This window comes from Anguilla anguilla, chromosome 5 (genome assembly GCF_013347855.1).
Source record: "Anguilla anguilla isolate fAngAng1 chromosome 5, fAngAng1.pri, whole genome shotgun sequence".
Taxonomy (NCBI): Eukaryota; Metazoa; Chordata; class Actinopteri; order Anguilliformes; family Anguillidae; genus Anguilla; species Anguilla anguilla.
The window spans coordinates 7,175,302-7,187,989 of record NC_049205.1 but is presented as its reverse complement, the minus strand read 5'-3'; the positions used below and the strand labels follow the sequence as shown (position 1 = coordinate 7,187,989).

The window sequence follows — 12,688 nt, the reverse complement described above, 5'->3', positions numbered from 1 at the left end:
CACACAGCCTGTGCGGACCCTGGGAAGCAGAGAGCAGAGAGGAATAGCCGTGTCCAAGCTTGCTTTAAAAGGCACCGCTGGATGCAAAACAGGCTTGCGCCTTTCGGTTTCAACTTGTATACAGAAAATAAGGACTGCAACACATCTGTTTCCTCAGCAGAATCTGAAAGCAGAGACTTTAGAATTTCCTTTCCAGCGCCTGTAATCTTGGATCGGGAGTAATTACACCACGGCCCCGCAGTGAGACCGCCACCTGATCATTATAGACTGCGCCGAGCGGGTGGAGGAGGTGGAGGACCGAGTGAGTGTGTGTGTGTGTGTGGAGCTCGCCCTGGCGACAGCGGATCTCCGGTGTGGATACGCTGCAGCGAGGCGGCGAGGACGGGGGAAAAAAAACCCGGACGCCGTGTCGCCGCCGGTAACGGGCGGAATCCGCGGCAACGGTCAACACGGCGGCGTAAACCACCCGGAGGCCCGGGGGAGCGAGAAACGGGGCTCTTACCGCTGCGTTTCGGGGGTGCGGGCGGGTGTCCCTCACACGCAGGGGTCCCCGCCGCGCGGGCGGAGGTCTCTCTCTCTCTCTCCCTCTCTCTCTCTCTCTCTCTCCGCTCCTCCGGCGAGCGAGCAGGAAGCCTCTCCGGATTAGCGCCGCGGCGCTTCGATGTTCCGCCGCGAGCGGCCCGATGCCCGGCTCTGATCTGGCGGCGGCGGCGGCGGCGGCGGCGGACGAGGACGACGGTCGCCGGAGCTCGGAGGGGGGCGGGAGAGCGGCCGGACGGAGTCGCCGGGCGTGTGGGGTGGGGTGGGGAGGGGTGGCGTTGTTAGCACGAGGGCGCGGGTGGGGCAGCTACACCGCGGCAGAGACAGGTTCAGGCGGCGGGGCGATTAGCTGCACCTGGGGCGCTGCCTCCTGCTCTTAATTAACCCCCGGGGACGGCAGGCGGGGGCCGCTCCCATTACGCCCTAATGGGCCTGCAGGGCTCACTCAGCGCCCAAACTAAACACAGTACTGCAGGTAAAACTGTTGTAGTAAACACATTCTGCCCCCCCCCCCCCCCGCGCCCCCCCGGGGACCTCTTCATCAGCCTCGCCCAGCACCCGGGCTGGCTGCGCTAAGACAGAGCGCCCGTCCTCTCCTCCGCCTTCTCTCTCTATCCGTCTCTCTCTCTCTCTTTTTCTCTATCTGCGTCTCGCTTTACTGTCTATCTATCTATCTATCTATCTAGCTGTCTCTTTCAAATTCAAATTCAAAAATGCTTATTTGGCAGAAATTAATTCATACATACAGTAGATATTGATAAAGTGTATACCAGTACAAATAACAACAACAATGACAGTAGTATAATAATAATAATAATAATAATAATAATAATAATAATAATAATAATAATAATAAATAAATAAATAAATAAATAAATAATAAAGGTGATGTTTGTGGTCACTCCCTGGGGTTAAGGCAGGGGGTTTAGTGTCCCTGGGGTTAAGTCAGGCTCATGTGTATTCAGCTGCAGTAGGGGCAGTCACTTCTGTTGGATTTGCAGTTTTTCCAAACGTTTTTTTCCCCCTTATATCTGAATCGGTTTCTTATACTTGAAACCTTCTCTTTCTGTATCGCTCTCTACCTCTCTCTCTCTCTCTCTCTGTATCGCTTTCTACCCCTCTCTCTCTCTCTCTGTATAGCTCTCTACCCCTCTCTCTCTCTCTCTCTGTATTGCTCTCTACCCCTCTCTCTCTCTCTCTCCTCTCTCTCTCTCTTCTCTCTCATTCTTGTTTCCCTCCTCCCTCTCCCTCCTCTCTCTCTCTCTCTCTCAGTAGCACTTGACTAGGCAGTTCTGCAGGCAGCAGGTGCAGTAGTGAGATGTGTGCTGAAAGTGCACAGAGGCTGCCTGCGTGGGTGACACAGGAGACCCTAATGGGAGGGGGGGGTGGGAGGGGGGGCGAGCGGGAGCAGGTCAGTGAGAGGAAGGCTTCACCCTGCTGAGAACATGAGAACCTCAATAATATTAACTTAATGCAATACGGCTTTGATAAGATGTGGGAGGAATCTTTCTCCATATATATATATATATATATATATATATATATATATATATATGTATATATATATATATGTATATATATATATATATATATATATATATATATATATATATATATATATATATATATATATATATGCATCACGTCTCCGACTAATAATGAGTAAGAGGGAAAGGCAAATTATTGTGCTGCTAATTCATGTCATTCCCTAATGCAGTTAAATGGAAGGCTTTAAATATAGTGCTAAGCACAAGCACTCCCACTGCACTGGCGGCCATGATGGCTTTTATCCCCACGGGTGCCTCTTCAGCCCATTCAGAACCCCAGGACACCGCTCTGCTCGCCCGCCGGGCCGCCATTCATTTTTCAGACAATCCTTGGTCAGGGTTTTTTATTTTTTTTTGTAAATGAAAAAGGGCAAATGATCATGGCAGGAGGTGCGGGGCTGGATGAGAGAGTCCCCCCCCCCCCCCCCCCGCCCCCCCCTGAGGAGGAGACAGCCAATGAGGAGGAGAAGCAGTCGGATGAGGAGTCATAACAGCATCAGGTTTAAAATGCCGATCCCCAAGAACGACTGAAGGACAGAGAGGAGCTGCAGTCTTCACAAATGCGAGGAGGTCCTCAGACTGCACCCCCCCTTATCCCCGCTACTCTCCTGGGAACAGCCGTGCCCGATAACCGCCCAAAAGTGACCTGGAAACGAGTAACGAGGGCGAATCAGGAAGGGATTCCACGGGAGGGGGCGGGGCAGGACGGGGGTCGCCGCCCTCAGAGACTGCAGGTGGAGGAGTTGCCGTGGTAATCAAAGCAAAACCCGGATGGAGGAACGGCCATTTTCCTGCCAGCGAGTCCAAGCCATCTACTTCCACAGGGACCAGCCATTTAGATTCTACAGGGGAGGGAGATCAGCTCACAGATTAGATCAGTTTGGATTCTATGGGGAGGGAGACCAGCACAGAGATCTGTGATGCAGTTGCACAGGCCCCTGAGCCATAGTAGTCAAGAAACAACTTCCAAAATGCTCTGTGTGACAGAACAGAGAAAAAGAAAAAGAATGAATCCCACAGCGATGCATGACCGAATCTGTCACTAAAGGGCTGGACGTAAAGCAGCCATTACAGTAGGGCAGGGCCTGTCCCTCTCCAAGACAGCTGCTGCAGTTCCTGCTGGAGGTTTTTTTTTTTCTGCTGCCCTCCGAGTCAAGATGACTTGAGAGGCAGGTTCCCAGTCTCACCAGGAGAGGCCTGCTGGAAAAGGGCGTGCAAACACCAATCAGAGAAGACCACAGGAGCGGAGAATCCCTCCAGCCTCCGCTACCATAGGCCAGCTCTTCCTCCAGAGTGCCCTTTACGTAACGATAGAGGCTCGTTATATTAAATGGAAATTAAGTCTAAAATGAGTACAAAGCTGGGAGGGAAAAGACACAGTGTTTCATAGGAGAGTGCATGCTCTAATGCGTGCATGCATGTTTTAATGTGTGCATGCATGTCTGTGTGAATGATTTAATGTGTGCATGCTTGTTTCTGTGCATATTTTAGTGTGTGCATGCATGTCTGTGTGAATGATTAAATGTGTGCATGCTTGCCTGTATGCATGTTTTAATGCATGCATGCATTAATGTGTGCATGCTTGTGTGTGCGCATGCTTTAATGTGTGTATGCGTGTGTGTGTGTGCATAGTTTAGTGTGTGTATGCTTGTCTGCGTGCATGCATTAATGAGTGCATGATTATCAGTGTGCATGTTTTAATGCACACATACCTGTCTGTGTGCACGGTCTAATGTGTGCATGCTTGCCTGTGTGCATAGTTTAATGTGTGCATTCTTGTCTGTGTGCATGCATTAATGTGTGTATGCTTGTGTGTTTGCATAGTTTAGCGTGGGCATGCTTGTCTGCGTGCATGCATTAATGAGTGCATGCTTGTGTGTGTGCATGCTTTAATGTATGCACGCTTGCATGTGTGCAAGCATTAATGTGCGCATGCTTGCCTGAGTTCATGTTTTAATGTGTGCATGCTTGTCTGTGTGCATGCTTTAATACATGCACAATATGTAGATGGCTACTTGTGTGAAAGGAACAAAAATGAGTGCAGTCATCCTCTTGCCCTGGAAGTCAAGCAAATGCACAAGTCCAGAAGAGGGAATTGCATGGTTTGTGAATGAACTACAGTGCACTACTATCCTCTTCCAATAGTGGAGACCTGGCTGAATATTCATGCAGGCTTTCCTTTAATTAACTCCACCATCTCTATCTGTGACTGCCAGTGAAATCACGGACCCCGCAGTGAACCAATCAGCCGTCAGAGCTGGCCAAGGCGGAGCCAGCAGATGGTAAAGGACACACCCGGGAAGCTGTGCTGGAGGGTGTGTGTGTGTGTGTGTGTGCGTATGTGCACCTGTGTGTGTCTGCATGTGTGTGTGCACATGTCTGTATGTGTGTGTGTGTGTGTGTGTGTGCATGTGTGTGTGCACATGTGTGAGTGTGTGTGCATGTGTGTGTGTGTGTGCGTGTGTGTGTGTGTATGGGTGTGTGCGTGAGTGTGTGTGTGTGTGTGTGTGAGTGTCCAGGAAAGCAGACTTTGTTTTCTAGAATACAAATAACTACAGTAGATTTTCATATTCAAATCAGTGCACAATACTTATAGTTAAGATGGACCGATGCTCAGTATCTGAAAATTCTTTTGGTCTTTTCAGTTATGTCCTGTTGTTTTTGATCCTGCAGTCTATACTGACTGCACCGCAGAAAGGGAAATGATAAATTCAGTGGCTAGGGTGAAGTGCTTGAACAAGCACAAACCTATCCTGGCTATTTATCTTTCCCCAGCAAAAAAAATAAAAAAAACAAAAAATGCAAATACAACAACAATGACAATTATATAAGACTCTAAAGTTAGTATGGAGTGCGGGGGGGGGGGGGGGGGGGGGGGGGGCAGCCAGCCAGGACTGTGAAGGGAAATGCTATCTCTCGGCGAAGAAGAGCATCATTCATTTTTAATATGCACGCCGCTGCCAGGAAGCACCGCTGGCTGAAGCAGTGCAGAGGATGAATCACGCGTTCGCAGCGTCTGGAGCCAGCCTCCGCGCTCCCACAACGCAAACCGCAGGTTAAAGATTCGGTCTGGAACATTCTCTACTACTCCTCACCGATGAAATGAGGACAACCATAAAAAACAGCACACAAACACACATTATGTCCCTCTTCAATTCCCTGGGATTGTCACAACAAGCATACTTCTCGGGAAACTTAATTGGGATTATGACAGGAAGCACACTTCCCTATTAAACTAATTGGGGTTATTAAAACAAGCACACTTCCCTGTTAAATTCATTGAGATTATCACAATAGGCACACTTCCCTGTTGAATTAATTGGGATTGCCCCACCAGTGCAGTGGGATTATCATCACAGAAAACAGCAATCGCACTCCCCCTTTATATTTGTGGGGTTTATCACAGCAAGCACACGTCCCTGTTAACTTTATGGGGATTATCAGTGGTCTTTGAGTAAAACCTGTGCAGGCAGCTGACTGGTGCCCATGGACGAAATGCAGCGATGATGTAATACAGTGATGATGTAATACAGCTGGTGTTATATTTAAAGGGGACACAGAGCCAGGGAGAACACCTCTATACCCCCCAGGGCCAGAGGTGCCCCAGAGACTTGCACCAGTACAGCAACCTGGCCTTATACTTTACACACATCAAAAGCCTGTTACCTGCACCCCGATATTCCATAATTATACACAATTATTTCGCTCGACCATATTTTAAAGTGGGGGATAAAGTCATATAGACCAGAAATAAATCGACATTTGAGACCATGTCTGATTTGGAATAAAAAATTCAGGTGCCAGACATGCACAATTTGGAGAGTTTAGTGATTAACATAATTAACCTATCAAACTGTGTCTGTGCAGAGAGCAATTAGCATTTATGAGTGAGGACTAATTTTGATTGAATCTGGGCATCAGTAACAAGGACACAAACAGCAATATGGATGGATGAATCATTCATCTCTGTTACTTTCCAGACTCTGCTGCCTCTCTCTCTCTCCCTCTCTCTCTCTCTCTTTCTGCTGTTATGTTATTTAATTTAGGATTCATTTATGTAATCAATTCACATTTTAATGCAAAAGTTATTTGTTATTTTAACATCACTGCTGATTTCATTATTATTATTATTATTATTATTATTTATTTTTTGCTTGCCATGATGACAACATTCAAATATGAAAGGATTTGATCATAGGTTAGCATACTTGGCCATAACTGCATATTCCAGACTGAGTGCCAAATTAGAGAAAAATAAATATGTTCACTGTTTTCTTTTTTTGTTTAATGCACTGAGATGGAAAGAAAAATTCCGAATACATTATTCTGTTTGTTGACACACGAACATTTTCCGTCCTTGAATATCTTATGATCTGTCAAAACACATCAAAAGCACAGTTTCCCAGCGCAGGTCCCAGTGCCTCGACTGCGAAAAGCATTGTCACGGATAATCACTTCAGACTTCATACTCGTGCGCTGCTAAGTGTTACAAAAACAGTCGGCTCGCAAAAATCGATACATTTTTAATATGACCCGGGAAGGATACACAGGCCCGTTAAAACAGAGCGCGTGCGGTGATTTGTCTCTCCACGTTTGCACGAGCACCTGAAAGACCCTGAACACCGTGTGCAGTCCGGAAGTAACCGTAAAACAGTAAAACACCGCCCGGATGATGTTCGGAACGATCCGAACCGCGCTGATAAATATTTGAGGCTTTGGCAAAAGATTTTCACAGTAAAGGAGAGCAATAAAGGAGGGAAAATATAAAAAAGGGATTGGCGCCGAAAACAAACTGAAACGGGACATATTTATTCATTAATATCCGATCTCTCTCTATCCACACTGGTCCTGAGGCTTTCTAGAAGCCTGCATAGCGCCTTCAATTAGCAAAGCGTGCCATTTTTATGCATCGCTCGTATGAGCTTTGCATAGATTTTTAGGCGCGGATGTTACGTCATGTGTTAGGTCACACCTGAGACCAGGTACACTGCAGTACACATAACACACGTTCGCACCAGACACAGCGAGAGGCCATTCCCGCGTGAAGCAGCCCGTGACAGTTTCGTGCAGAAATGTCAGCAATAGCTCCATAAATCTGAGCTCCTGTTTCCACGCAGTGCGCCGGGTTTCTGTTTGCTGTGTGCGGCAACGGTGCTGAGGCGCAGACCTGTCTCTACCCACGATGCACCGGGGCTCCTTCCATTTTTAATGATGCCTGCTGTTTTCCCCTTCTGCTCCCATGCCTCAGCGTCAGCGTGCAGCATAAGCACAATCCTGCAGGAAGCTACTAATGAGACAAGCGCACCCAGGAAAAGCGAGGGGCAAATGCGCTCAGCAAATGCAAGAGGATAACGCACCCCTAAAATGCAAGAGGCAAATGCAGCAAACAAATTCAAGGGGCAAATGTGCCCAGCAAATGCTTGGGGCAAAAAACTAGAAAAAAGCGCAGAACTAGTTTGCTTTTCTGTGTTCTGCATTTCGATGAGAAAGGCCATCGGGTGATAAAACAAGGAGCACAGGGCTCCGGAAGAGCTGGCGCTCTGCAGGAAGTCCTCTCCGAAGGAAAACAGACTATTTCAACAAATCTAGTTGCGGCGAAGAGCACTAAAAAAGTAGCCTTTACAACCGGGCCTTTTCACAACACACCGGAAAAAAGGATTTCAGTGATGGAGCTTGACCCGAGAGAGCAGTTTGCCACCGTAATATTAGGAGTTATAGTACAGAACATTGAAGACAATTGAAGACAAAGTGCCTTGTGCGACAACGAGTAACGTGCAAGTTTAGGTATTTCGCCCTTTCTCTATCACCTTGCCATTGCACACACCCTGTAAAGGTGAGCCTGAGACCACGGTCTATCAGAGGGGTTTAATTCAGGCATAGTGCAGAGCTCTGTTCTCTCTTGGTCTTTGATATGCATGCATCTAATCCTGCTGTGTGCGATATAATCTCACTGGACAATTAGCGCAGCGCTTATCACATCCATTAACATTGTCAAACGGCAGCCTGTTGATGAATTGCACACTGCGGTGTGGCAAATTAATGCAGTCCTCTTTGCACCCAAGCCAACATATACAAATGCACACACACACACACACACACACACTTACACAACACACACACACACACACACACACACACACACACTCACACGCACACACAAACTTACACAACACACACAAACATATACACAACACACACACACATATACACAACACATACACACTTATTATCAGAAGGGAAGGTTGCCAGGGAGACGGACAGCGGCCCCACTGTTTGTGAGGGGGAGAGGGCTGTAGAGTTTGGGGAGGGGTGTAGAGGAGAGGAGAGGGGTGGGGTATAGAGGAGAAGGGAGGGGTATAGAGGAGAGGAGAGGGGTGGGGTATAGAGGAGAAGGGAGGGGAGGGGTGTAGATGGGAGGGAAGGGGGGAGGTGGGGGACAGCAAAGGTCAGAGCTGCTTATCTCCTCAAACAGGGCACGAGCCATAATTTACTCTGAATCCATACGCACACATGAAAAGGTTAATCTCTGGCACTCAATTCTGTGATTATGAGCACGACTTGAAAAAAAAAAGTAAGCGTTCTTAATTAACTCCTATATCACAGATTTCTGCTCATAACTGTAAGCACCAGCTGTGAAACGTGGGCCTCCTAATCTGTATCAGGCCACAGATGAATTAATTTAACTTCTTTGCAAAAAGAGCATATTTAATAACGCAGCTGTTGTGATTTTTTTAATTTTTTTTAAAAAAGGAGAGTTGTCCTTATCTTCCTTAATGCTGGCAGTGAGTGATGAATTCGCCGTACGGTGCATCTCGCTGATTACCGGGGGTCACGCTGGGACGTCACCCTCCACAGAATAATCCCTCCCCCTGTTTTTTTTGGTTTTTTTTTGGTTTTTTTCTCTCTCAGTGGAGACGACAGCCAGTCGGGCTGTAAAACTCATTCCGCTAAGCTAACGGCGATGACGGAGTCGCCGAAATCACAAAGCGCCCGCGTAATTACGCGTATCGAATCCCATCGATCTCTCCCTCGGCCCGACAGGCGCGGGGACCTCTCGGCTGTGGCGGGGAAAAAGAAAAAAAAAGAAACGGGCTGAAGTGGAATCAGCGGGGATTATGTCGAAACCAAAAAAGATTCTCAAACGATAGGGCGGGCTTTTCTTTTTTTTTTTTTTAAAAGGATCCCATCGTCTGAGAAGGTGTAAAAAAAAAAAAAAGAAAGGATGACGGAAGGAGAGGAGAGAGTAAAGAAGAAGGGGTGTAGGAGGTGTAGGAAAGAAACAGATTGTATCCGTCTACTCCGCCGCTCCGCAGGTGCCTTAATAATGACGAGCAGCAGTCAGGCTTAACCAATAAGCTGTCACGTTTTATCCCACATGATGCCATTTTCTGGGCTTGGAATTTCAGTATCACTTTATTCGTTTTTTTTTTTTTCTCTCCACTAACTGGGAAGCTGCGTTCCGAGGAATGGAAGGGTCTTTTTTCTCCCACCACTTTATGTCCCAATTTAGGGGGGGGGAACTCGAGAGTTCCTCTCGGGGCCAGAGCAGCGAGCTCTCTTTCCGCGGTCGAACCGCGCTTCATCTGCGTTTTAGGGTCGCCTGCCTCCCTCCCCCCCTCCCTCAGCATGGGGGGACAGGGCCGGGTGGACGGTCGGGCGGGCGGTAACAGTTATGTAAATTAAAAATTAATTTTTGAAAACTGTAAATCTCATTGGCTGACATGGTGGCGGCCGGCCGGCAGGCTCAGCCCCGTCCCACCTCCCACACACACACACACACACACAGCACGGATGCCAACGCACGGCAGCCGTTTCAGAAAGCCAGACGGGGCCAAACCATTTCGAACTGGCTGGAGAGGCAGATCTGAGTGCTCTGTCTGAGCCGGTACAAAGCCTCATCCATCACATGATCCCGCCACTTTCCCTCAGTCCTCCTGGTGGCCGCCTTTACACCGACGTTTTTTACCGGCGAGTTTTAACCAGCTTTCCTCTCCTGTGGAGTCTGTGGAGGTACGGTAGGAGCTCAGCGTTCTTCACACAACAGCCCAACCGCTTCACCCTTCTGAGAGTTCACACACTCACTTTAAAGAAAGTTTGAGAACACATTTCACTCATGTTGAGTGCATTCCCATGCTAAGTGGCATTCAGAACACACTGGCACACTGAGCATATTTCTATAAATGCTCACAGGAGGACCACAGTCATATATTCTGTATATTTTATTATATCTGTATAAAGTATATTTTATTATATCTGTATAATGAGAAAGCATATACTGTACTACTACTACCACAACAACTACTACTACTACTACTAATAATAATAATAATAATATATTTCCATTTCTACATCATTTACATTCCTCGGTGGTGTAACATTGACTTGAAATTAACTGGATTGATTTGGAGATTAAGTAAGCACTTTCCTTTAGTACAGGCCAACAGCGATGGAATTAGCCTGGTACTCTCAAACTGATCTAAAAAACGATGCTACATTATTGTAACATCATTATAATTCATCAGCATGCAATTTGTAGAAATCAGAGAGCAATTAGGATAAAAGAGGAATAATGCAGTTGGCGGGATGGACAGATATTGCTCTTGAGAGTGTTTTTTGCTTACCTGCAGAACAGTCCCGCCAGTTTAAAACAATTATTCTCTCAACTGAGCAACCCATTCCAGCTCTGCTGGCATATATTTACATTTACAATTTTTTTTTTATTGGAAGCACTTAAGACTAATACAACGTTCATCCCACTTACCACCAAGTGTTATTGCAAATTTTGACAACGTAAAACATATTTGCAAAATGTTACATTGCTAGCCTGGGTATTGCGCATTTATAAACACTGCTCCATAAAAATAGTTATTAATGTGTATCCCCCTTCCCTGACTGCAGGGGGTGGTAGTGGGCTTTCACAGAGGTGGGCGGAGTCGGTCTCATGATGACGTCACCGAACTGCAGGTCAGCGTGGTGCTGAGCATTAGCAGACAGTATTAGGGTTATGAGTACTAGCACACAACTGGGACAATACTAGCACTTTAACTGACAATAAGACCCCTGGGCACTTCTACTACAGCCCCCCCCCCCCCCCCCCCCCCCCCCCCCCCCCCCCCCTCCTCCCCCCCCCCCCCCCCCCCCCCCCCCCCCCCACACCCCCCCCCCCCCCCCCCCCCCCCCCCCCCCCCCCCCCCCCCCCCCCCCCCCCCCCCCCCCCCCCCCCCCCCCCCCCCCCCCCCCCCCCCCCCCCCCCCCCCCCCCCCCGCAATGAATATTATCAGTCACAGACTGTGCAAATATGAACAAAGATCATAAGTGAGTCTCCATTCTTTTGTTTCAGAACTTTTAAACTTCACTAAGCACAATGGTAAGGTCCTGTATATTAATATGATAGTACAGCCAAATGTTGGAAAGAATCCAAATACACAGAAGTATGAACGTATTTGGTGTTATCCAAAACGATCGCTAGGTTGTTTATTAGAGGGCACCAATCCTTTTCTCACCCGTTATCTAGGGGGAGCAAAAAATCTGCCCCGTCTCAGAACTGAAACACGTACCAAATCCTCCTTCGGTACACATCTGTGTTTTGTTAATGCTTCAGTGCCCTATATACGATCCTCATTTTGGGCGGTAAGATTTCTTTAAAATAACTTAACTGGTGGCAATATTCATTAAATATTACATATTGCCCCTCTACATTAAATGCGCCGCTGTTTTAGATCACCATTATCAACACATAGTTGAATTTGTCCATGAAATTTGATTTTGAAATTCATCTGGTTTTCCTTGAGGACAGCAGTGGAACTTCAGCCAGGTTTATAATAGATTCTTTGAAGACACAGGATATTTCACTTAAAGCTTCACCGGGAAACTGTAATATATGAAAGGGTTGCATTTGAAGTAATTTCCCATTAAACTGGGCTTGAGCTTTACTTAATATACATGATAACAGTCGTGATAATAGTAGCAGATGATGAATTGCCCCAGATTTTTTTTTTTATTTGGGTCAAGTTAGAATCCTTTTGAGAGTTTCAAGGCGAAGAAGTTGCACTTTCAAAGCGTATGATTCTCACCGAGGCATATGCTCCAAAGGTTCAGCCCAATTCACAACTACCACCCCACGCCCCCGCCCCCCTCTCCCCCTCTCCCCCTCTCCCCCCTTAGCCCTAACCTCCTGGTATTTCACACCTGGCAAAGCCTTTCCTCCCAACCCTAACCCTCTGCTCCCATGCACCGGACAAAGCAGAGCTTTCCAGTGAGAGCGAGCCACTAGTTCCTGTACCGGGTACATCCAATGATATGAGAACACAGCAGGCCATTAGTTAAGTGCAGAAGCAAGGCGCGGCCTCAGTGGAATACAGCCTCTGCCTCGCGTTGCTCGTAAGTGCAGCCGAGTGCATCGCATTTTACATTTCCTGTTCCGTGACTGAGACTTTACTGCTGAAGCCCGGTACCGCACATCAGTTCTACCCCACTGCTGGGGAGGGTCCCCCTGTGCCTGCCCCCCTCCCCCACCCCCCCAACCCCTGAGATGCACTGATGATCTCAGAACCGTAATTAAAAAATAAAAAATAAATCACTCCAATAAGCACACAAACATC

At 47.5% G+C, this 12,688-nt stretch overlaps 1 protein-coding gene across 6 annotated transcripts in view; it reads right to left on the bottom strand.

Annotated features, from left to right (window-relative positions):
- lingo2b (leucine rich repeat and Ig domain containing 2b) overlaps positions 1-12,688 on the bottom strand; it is a 265,280-nt gene that overhangs the window by 35,325 nt on the left and 217,267 nt on the right. Inside the window, exon 1 of one of the 6 annotated variants that reach the window (XM_035420067.1) lies at positions 503-738. The exons of the other annotated variants lie outside the window; for them this stretch is intronic. The gene's annotated coding sequence lies outside the window, so the exon portion shown is untranslated. Of the gene's footprint in view, positions 1-502; positions 739-12,688 lie in introns of those variants that run through there. 6 annotated transcript variants of the gene reach the window in all.